The sequence below is a fragment of the Microtus ochrogaster genome, chromosome 7, assembly GCF_000317375.1.
Source record: "Microtus ochrogaster isolate Prairie Vole_2 chromosome 7, MicOch1.0, whole genome shotgun sequence".
Lineage (NCBI taxonomy): Eukaryota > Metazoa > Chordata > Mammalia > Rodentia > Cricetidae > Microtus > Microtus ochrogaster.
This window is the reverse complement of record NC_022014.1, coordinates 83,175,970-83,185,623: the sequence shown is the minus strand read 5'-3', so window position 1 is coordinate 83,185,623 and position 9,654 is coordinate 83,175,970. Positions and strand designations below refer to the sequence as shown.

The 9,654-nt window shown below is 51.4% G+C and overlaps 1 protein-coding gene across 3 annotated transcripts in view; it reads left to right on the top strand.

Annotated features, from left to right (window-relative positions):
• The window catches only part of Aatk (apoptosis associated tyrosine kinase), a 39,590-nt gene that overhangs the window by 12,716 nt on the left and 17,220 nt on the right, over window positions 1-9,654 (top strand). Inside the window, exons 1-2 of one of the 3 annotated variants that reach the window (XM_026780759.1) lie at window positions 2,673-3,025; window positions 3,118-3,323. The exons of the other annotated variants lie outside the window; for them this stretch is intronic. The gene's annotated coding sequence lies outside the window, so the exon portion shown is untranslated. Of the gene's footprint in view, window positions 1-2,672; window positions 3,026-3,117; window positions 3,324-9,654 lie in introns of those variants that run through there. 3 annotated transcript variants of the gene reach the window in all.

Here is a 9,654-nt window from a genome sequence, read left to right as displayed (position 1 = left end):
AAAAAAATGGATTATGTGATCTTTTGGTGTCCAATTTCTTGAGTTCTGTGTATATTTTGGAGATCAGACCTCTGTCTGATGTGGAGTTAGTGAAGATCTTTTCCCATTCTGTAGGCTGCCATTTTGTCTTGTTGACTGTGTCCTTTGCTTTACAGCAGCTTTTAGTTTCAGGAGGTCCCATTTATTAGTTGTTTCTCTCAGTGTCTGTGCTACTGGGGCTCTATTTAGGAAGTGGTCTCCTGTGCCAGTGCATTCAAGTGTACTTCTCACTTTCTCTTCTATAAGGTTCAGTGTGGCTGGCTTTGTGTTGAGGTGTTTGATCTGTTTGGACTTGAGTTTTGTGCATGGTGATAGATATGGGTCTATTTTCATTCTTCTACATGTTGATATCCAGTTATTCCAGTACCACTTGTTAAATATGCTTTCTTTTTTCCATTTGATACTTTTTGCTTTTTTGTCAAAGATAAGGTGTTCGAAGAAGTGTGGATTGATATCTGGGTCTTCTATTTGGTTCCATTGGTCCTCCTGTCTGTTCTTATGCCAATACCAGGCTGTTTTCAGTACTGTAACTCTGTAGTAGAGTTTGAAGTCAGGGATTGTGATGCCTCCAGAAGTTCTTTTATTGTTCAGTATTGTTTGGGCTATCCTGGGTTTTTTACTTTTCCATATGAAGTTGAGTACCGTTCTTTTGAGGTCTGTGAAGAATTTTGCTGGGATTTTGATGGTCACTGAGTTGAATCTCCCTGCTTTTTATATCTTTGGTTGTGGCTACTTCAGTTAAATGTTTTCAGTTATTGTATTGCATATACATGTTCATGTTTATGTGCACATGTATGTGTGCACACGTGTGTATGGAAGCCAGAGATTGACATGAGGTGTCTTCTTCAATCGCTCAACAGTTAGTTTTGAGACAAGGTCTCACTGGACCTGACGCTCACCAATTTGGTTAGGCTGGTTAGCCAGCAGACCCTCCTGTATCTGCCTTTCCAGTATAGGGATTACAGGTGTCTTTTATTTTTTTAAAGAAAAAAAAAAGAAAGAAGAAAAGAAAGAAAGAAAAATCCAGCATCCTTTGCATGTGTGTGTTTTTTGCTTCTGTGATATTTAATTTCACATTCTACCTTCCTTGAGGAAGCTGGACCAAGGTGTGGCTCAGTGTTTTAGCAGTCAGTGAGCCTGCAGAGGCCCTGGGTTCATCCCCAGAGCTGCCGAACACCTGTACACTGGCTCCAGTATTCCCTCTTTCCTGTGACCTGCGGAGACGTGCTGTACAGTTCAGGTATAGGAGCTTCCACCGCCATTGTCCCACCAAGTGCTGGTTCTCTGCTCCAGCCTGATTGTGTCTGTTAGATCCCCTTGAAGCGTAGCCTGTGTCATGTGACAAGGCAAGCACCCTGTCTTACCCTTGCTTCCTTCCTTTTTAAAGGGTATAGACTCCTGTGACTGGCCGCCTCTGCAGCCCACCTATGGGCACAGTGAGTGTGCAGGATGCTGGCCCCCGTCCACTCATCCTCTGCAGCCCACCTATGGGCACAGTGAGTGTGCGGGATGCTGACCCCCGTCCTCCCGTCCTCTGCAGCCCACCTATGGGCACAGTGAGTGTGCGGGATGCTGACCCCCGTCCTCCCGTCCTCTGCAGCCCACCTATGGGCACAGTGAGTGTGCAGGATGCTGACCCCATCCTCCCGTCCTCTGCAGCCCACAGACTGCAGCAGCCCTCCCTGGGGTCCCGCACGAGCCCTGAGGGTGACCTTGTGGACACCCTCTTGCCAGGAACCCCGACCCCTTGAGCTCCATCTCTCACCTCCTACTCTACTTATCCACATGGGGCACTTAGAGGGATACTGTAGGTGTGGTCCAGGCCGAGTCTGTGTCAGGGGACCCTAGTTACTAAAGCCACACCAGGCAGAAAGGAGGGGAAGCTGTGCACCATTGATGAGGGTCCTCATGTCACTTGAGGGTGGTCCCATGCACCTGGAGGGGACACTCCAGTCATTGAAGGGGAGTCTCGTGTCCCAGGAGGGGAGCCTGGTGTCATTGGAGGGGAGCCTGGTGTCATTGGAGGGGAGCCTGGTGTCCCTGGAGGGGATCCTGGTGTCCCTGGAGGGTGCCTTGTGTCCCTGGAGAGGAGTCTCGTGTCTAGGAGGGGAACCTCGTGTCCAGGAGGGGAGTCTCATGTCCAGGAGGCGAGCCTGGTGTCCCAGGAGGGGGTTTGGTGTCCCTGGAGGGGAGTCTCATGTCCCAGGAGGGGGTTTGGTGTCCCTGGAGGGGAGTCTCGTGTCCCTGGAGGGGGTTTGGTGTCCCTGGAGGGGAGTCTCGTGTCCAGGAGGGGGGCCTGGTGTCCCAGGAGGGGGGTCTCGTGTCCCTGGAGGGGGGCCTGGTGTCCAGGAGGGGAGTCTCGTGTCCAGGAGGGGAGTCTCGTGTCCAGGAGGGGAGTCTCATGTCCAGGAGGGGGTTTGGTGTCCCAGGAGGGGAGTCTCGTGTCCAGGAGGGGAGTCTCGTGTCCCTGGAGGGCGTTTGGTATCCCAGGAGGGGAGTCTCGTGTCCAGGAGGGGAGCCTCGTGTCCAGGAGGGGGGTCTGTATTACTGAAGTGAAGCCTTCATCAGCACAGATGGGAACCTCTCTCACTGTGGGGAAGTTTCGTGTCCCTGAGGAAGACAGATCTCTGATTTTTGGAGAGTAGTCTTCTCTTAAGCACAGAGAGTTCCAAGGTACCCGGGGCCAACTCCCTGTAATTCACCTCATGTGGAAGGGTAGCCCCTTTTCTCTGAGTAGGTAACATGGATGTCATCAGACGCTTTCAAGGGATCCCAGAGCTCCATGGCTAATCCTTCATGTGGTGCTGAGCAGACATGAGTCACAGGGCCCTGGAAAAGGGCACAACCCCTTGCTCTTGGGGCTCGGGCCCCAAGCCAAGCCCCTCCCCCACCATCGGGGGCTGCACTGAAGAGGGGTTGGGGAGTGCCTACCCTCTCATCTGAACTTGTCCAGGACACAGGGGACTGATGTAAGCCTTGCTCTCAGGTAAGGCAACAGGGCTTTCCAGTATGGGGAAACTGGGGTAGAGGTCAGGCCCAGGTGACACCGAAGGTGACATGTTTTTATTGCTTACTCAGCAACCCTGGTAATACAGGATCCTCCATCTGGAGAGGAGGCTGATCTAAGGGCCTCGTGGTGGGAGGTGGCAGTCCTGACCTATACTGGGCTCTGGCACCAACTTCTGTCCCAGCTGCCCTTCTAGCCTGGCAGGACGTCCTGGCTGGCGGACCCTGGGTAGAATGGCATTTGCTGGAGTGAGCTCATCCCATCCTGTAGAGGACAGGTGGGTATTCGGGTATTCATCTCCGCTCTGACCAGGAGCCTCTCTGTCATCTGTGAAAAGACGTGGAGACCAGTGGTCAAGCAGCCTTTTGCACACATTTCTTCAGGGGCTGGTCCCAGGAATGGATGGAGCACACAACCACAGTGACCCAGGACCCTGAGACCACAGGCGGCTTCTTGGAGGCGCCACGGCTTTATTCGGTTGAGGTTGCCCTAAACACCTTTCCCTGGTCATGCATGGCGAAGTCACTGGGCTTGGTGAGCAGACAGCACCTGCCAGCAACCCCTGGGCCCCGCAGGCCTGGGAGTACTGCCCCTCCCCGGGGGCCCTCAGAGGGAGCCTGTCAGGGAAGGGACAGGGCTCTGGGTGCCATCCACCACTCTGTGTGGTCTTGGCTATCCCTGCTCTTCTGAAGGCAGTGTCTGAGAACCAGGTCCAGGGTGTTTGATAGCAAGGCTGTGGAATCGGGGGCCTGAAGGCATCTGGTGTGACAGATGACTACACAGAGCAGGTGACCACGCAGGTGGCCCCAACTGGCAGAGTCACCTCCCAGCTGCCTAGGAAGTACTCTGTGCCAGGATGCACTCCAAGCTCCTGTCCTTGACCCCTGCCCTCCCGCAGGCCACTCTCTGGTCTGCCCACACATTAGATACCCGGGTTGCATCCGGCCCAAGGCGGCCTTTGGGTTCCTCCAAACCCCTGCCAAGTAGTTGAGAGGCTCTTGACCCCACTCACCCGTTACTGTAAAATGTCCAGGCATCGCCACCTGGTGGCAGGAGTGGGTATCAGCTGTGACCTAAATTGGTTCTGTGCAATGAGGAGACCTGGGTGGCCTCCTGGCCCCCAGATATTTTGGACTGTAGGTTACTCAAAAGTGTAGCTGTGAGTTTGGGCATGGATGCATGGGTAGGGGTAGGAGCATGTCGGATAGACCCGGGAAGGCAGGACCAGGCCAAAGCTGTGTTCCCTCTCAGGCGTCTCCCTGGCCTTTCCCCATGGCCTTGGCCTGTCCTTCTTCCCCTTGCATCTCAGCTGCTCCGGGAATAGGATGGTGACTGAGCACACATGAGGGGCCAGCTAACACGCATGTGGTCTGAAAGGCAAAACGTTTGGCCCAGAACCTTCCAGGTAGCAGCATCACAGAGCGTCTGCCCAGCCTACAAAAGAAAGGTGGGGGGAGGCCACACCACCCACATCAGCGCTGGCTGCCGGCCAGTCTTACCCATCACATTCTGAGCATCGCCTGAAGCCATGGTCCAGTCAGGGCCCCCGTGGACCTGCCCGGGTAGCAAGGCATGCCTGCCTGTTTATGGGTACCTTCTCCTCCCCTTGTGGCCTGTCCTGTGTCACCTGGCAGGTGAAGGAGATCGGAGGCAAGCACTACCTCTGGCTTGCCTGGGAGACTTTTCTCCCTTGAGGTGGAAACCAGCTGCAAGGGCCTCTGTGTTTGTTTTCATTGGCTGCCCTGACAACTGGGGTCAGAAGGTTAAAGTCACTTCCATTGGCTGGCACGGAAGAGTGCAAGGGCCACCCTGGAGGCTGTGGGAGGAGCGGGTGGGCAGCAGCTTTGCAGTTGGCTCTGCCAACCGCAGGTGCACTTGTACCAAATCTGGGCATTGTGAGACACAAAGCCAGCCATTATCTCAACATGGTTCAGTTCCCTGAAAGTCTAGGAAGCTGTGAGGGGGACGCCCATGGCAGGAGCGAGAACTCGTGCTCTGAGGGCCGAGACAAGCAGAGCGAAGGGGGTGGCCAGCTCCCTAGTGTAGGCTACCTCAGAGCTACGGGAGTAACAGTGACGTGGCTGCCCTGGGGAATCTGAGCAGTGGAAGATTTGGGTGCAAGTAGCTGAGTCTGGTAGGAACTGGATGAAGTGTTTGGGACACTCACCACCATAGTCAGGTCCTGCTGCCGTGTGGACGTGGCCCTGTGAAGCCACATCCTCCCCCTGCACACTATTGGAGGGTACCTATTCCTGACTTGGGAAACACCATCAGCCAAGCGCTGAGATGGGGCATGGAGGATGGGGTGTCTGTGGGGATGGCTGGATTGGGGGTGACTCTGGCCAGGTCTCCTGACTTCCATGTGTTCCTGGTGTGAGTCTCTGGGGCTTCCCTGAAGGAGCAGGGCTTCAGAAACCCAGGCACACATGTAGATTTGAGAGTTCAATCCCTGGCTGTTGGGCGGTGGTGGTGAACACTTTTAATCCTAGCACTCGGGAGGCAGAGGCAGGCAGATCTCTGAGTCTGAGGCCAGCCTGCTCTACAGAGCGAGTTCCAGGATAGCCAGGGCTACACAGAGAAACCTTGTCTCAAAAAACAAAAAACAAAAACAATAAAACAGACTCTACCTGGCCATGTGGTTCCTGCCAGCCTGTTTGGTTGCCTCCTTATCCTGCCTATCACCCTCAGGGACTTGGGCACTGTACGAAGGACAGGCCTGTGGAGTCTCTGTGACCACCATAGCCAGTGGAGTGATGATCTGCAGGACACAAGAAGCGAGTTCAGTTCAGCATGGCTGAGCAGCTGGTGTTGGTTCAAACTCCTAGAGTCTGACCCCAAGTAGTTTATTTTAGGCATATTTTTGTTGTTTGTTTGTTTTCCAGTTTTTCAAGACAGAGTTTCTTTGTGTAACATCCCTGGCTGTCCTGGAACTTGCTCTGTAGACCACGCTGGCCTCAAACTCACAGAGATCGGCCTACCTCTGCCTCCTGAGTGCTGAGACCAAAGGCGCGAGCCACCGCCACCTGACTTATAATAGGCATATTTAAGCGCTGCACAGTTTAGTGAAAATTGTCCTGGTGATAATTAAAGCAATCCATGTACACAGTAAAGCTGAAAACATGAGTACATTGTAAAGTACATGCAACATCGTCCATGAAGATGGGTTCTATAGATTGACAAGCTCGTGATAAGAGTATGGGGGACAATCTGGTGTGGTCTCAGCCATACAGGTAGCGCAGAGGTCACCAGGCCATTAACCACATCTGCTCCCAGGCTTCTGGGTGGATGACAGGTTATGCCTCCCTTCCTTTGAAGGAACAACCCTGAGTGGTTCACATTCTTGGCTCCCACAGTGCCTGTCTGTGAGCACAAGGACCTCCATGTCGCCCATAACTCACCTTTTTTTATTTTTTAAAGAGAAAATGGGGGGCTGGAGAGATGGCTCAGTGGTTAAGAGCATTGCTTGCTCTTCCAAAGGTCCTGAGTTCAATTCCCAGCAACCACATGGTGGCTCACAACCATCTGTAATGAGGTCTGGTGCCCTCTTCTGGCCTGCAGGCATACACACAGACAGAATATTGTATACATAATAAATAAATAAATATTTAAAAAAAAATAAAGAGAAAATGGTGGCTGTAATAGAGGCAGGCTTGTGCCTGCATGGTCATCTAGCGAATACAGGCAAACATAACCAAATTACAAGACCCGCTAGCAGAGGACCAAGCAAAGGAGAAAGCCATCGTAATCATGATGGCCACTCGAAAGTCACTTGTGAGAGTTTGTTTGTCTCCTTATGCTGAACATTAATTTGGCCATCCAGAGTACGAGGGAAATCTGACACATCAAAGCGATACATACAGGAAAGTGCTGACCGCTTGAGCAACAGATGATCTAACGGGCTCTGTTTTGTATAAATGCGGTTCTCAATTCTCTCATCTCTTGACTAATTCTGCTAATGTTTTTGCTGGAAGATCCGCCTGCCCCTGCCTTCCAAGTGCTGGGATTAAAGGTGTGTGCCACCACCGCCCGGCTCCAATTCTCTCATCTCTTGACTAACTTCTGCTAGTATTTCTGCTGGAATATTAGGGGTTAATTAGTATTAATTAGTACTAATCACCCAGGCCATGTTTTCAGCCTTTCATTGTATTTCAGTACTCACTCCTGGGACTGGTAATAAAAAAAAGATGAAAAACAGTGCTTAGCATGGCAGGTTAGCATGGCAAGGCAACAGCATACTGTGTTGGAGGAGGGGCTGCTTGTTTGTGTCCGGCCGCCTGGCTAGCTAAGACCAGAAATAAGACCAGAAACTGTATTATCTAAATCACTGCTTGGCCCATTAGCTCTAGCTTCTTAATGGCTAACTCTTGCATCTTAATTTAACCCATCTCCATTAATCTATGTATCACCACAAGGTTTGGCTTATCGGCAAAGTTTCGGCATGTCTGACTCTGGCAACTCCATGGCTTCCCCCTCACTCTGCCCTTCTTCCTCCCAGCATTCAGTTCCATCTTCCCCGCCCACCTAAGCTCTGCCCTGCTATAGGTCCAAAGCAGTTTCTTTATTCGTTAATGGTAACCGCAGCACACAGAGGGGACTCCCACATCAATGCTGTCTCCTATTACCTAATATAAAAAGGTGCAGCGGGCTGGAGAGATGGCTCAGTGGTTAAGAGCATTGCCTGCTCTTCCAAAGGTCCTGAGTTCAATTCCAAGCAACCACATGGTGGTTCACAACCATCTGTAATGAGGTCTGGTGCCCTCTTCTGGCCTGCAGGCATACATGTAGACAGAATACTGTATACATCATCATCATCATCATCATCATCATCATCATCATCATCATCATCATCATAATAATAATAAAAGGTGCAGCTTTTATCCCTCCCCCCCCACAACGCTTTCGGATTCTGCACTGACAAGTTGAGAATTAGCACGTTAACATAGTCAGTAAACAGAGCAGCATCATTTCTCGGTCAGTAGTACCGTGTCCTTGTCTTCTCCCCAAGTTGCCGGCTTACTCTTCCTCTTGGGACATCTCGATCTTGATGGCTTTGCCTTGTACGTCCAGACACTTGATCTGTGCGGTGGTCTCTGGGATGCCATCCTGGTTCGATGCGTCCGAGTGGGAGCCATCTGAGACTGAGTTCATTTTCTGGAAAAAGACAAACGTAACCTCACTCGGATGTTAGAACATCAGGCCTTTTCCATTGATTAGTTCCTAGGTCTGTCTGTTTAACATGCGTGTTTGGCCGTGTCCCCTTTAGGGCAAAATGCTTTGGGGCAGTAGAAGAAGCGCTATTCTTTAAAGTTGGCATGCCTGTGGGGATTTAGGTGGTATCTATACCCTTTTTTTATTTCTAAAATCCTGTTTAAGTATCGGACGGTGTCATCCATAATAGCTCGACCCTGTGGATTGTAAGGAATTTCAGGAACATAATTAATATCCCATAAATTGCAAAATTCTCTACGTCGTGCTCAGATACATAGGGCCATTGTCAGCTTGTAGTTGTAATGGGGGAAGGGTTCTAGAAAGGGAACGCATAGAGAGCTATTTGACAAAGCCAGGTTCCAGATGTGACACAATGACATTTTCCTGGAGCCCCCCCCCACCCCCGCCCAGGGGTCCATGTCACGCTTGGGGCCACGCTCTGCAGCTAGTCAGGGAGCGGGGGAGGAGTCAGGGTTAGGAGCGGCACCATGCGTGTTTACAGAGTACTGCGTCACGTGTCTCTATTTACCCCACAGCAGAGAAGGCCCCAGACGCTTATACCCTGGCTCCCGACGTCAAGCTGATGTCAGGATCACTGTATGCACGGGAGCCGAAATACTGTGTAAAATGTGCCTTATAGAGGCCAGGCCCTCGTGAGCCCCCTCTGACTTCGGCCAGAGTCTGATCGTTTATGTCAGACCAACGGCAAGCACGAAACTAAAAAGCAGACAAACTTTTAAAATTCACAGTGGTCATTAACATCTGAAGGTTTAAACCTGAGGCTATTTACTTACGATCTGGGATCTTCCAAATTCAGGGCAATTTTAATTCTGAGCTCAAGAAGTATCAGGATACTTAGAAGTACCCGAGAAAGAATCACGGAAAATCCCGAAGGAGAAAACAGTTGTGCATACCAGCCAAACGAAACAAAATCGTGAACTTTATCAAAGTATAATAGCTCCGTGGAAGAAGAACGTGCTGGAAGGTTCTAGTTTACTACAGTTCGCAGGCAGTCTGATGTAATGGATTCTCAGGCCATACCATAACTAAGTTTAGGTGAAAACTTCAGAATCAGAAAAACCCGGTTTTAGGGCAGGGTTTGTTGCAGAGATGCCGAACCTTTCTTCCGTTTCTATCTGCAAGCTACTCACGTCCCACTCGTTCCTACTTCCATCTGCTGGACTCCGTTCTCGAGGGCCTCACCCCAAATGTTTCCATCCCCCCACTCCACCCCTCCACATCCACAGCCCCCCGCAGCGTCCCATTCTCCATGCCTCTCTGTCCTTCGTGTGGTAATTCGTACGTGAAGTCAGTTCATGTGGAGCCTCGCGAGGTCTTCCTTCAGGGTAACCCCTTACGGGTGAGGATATGCACACTGCAGCTCCGAAGCTACCCATCAT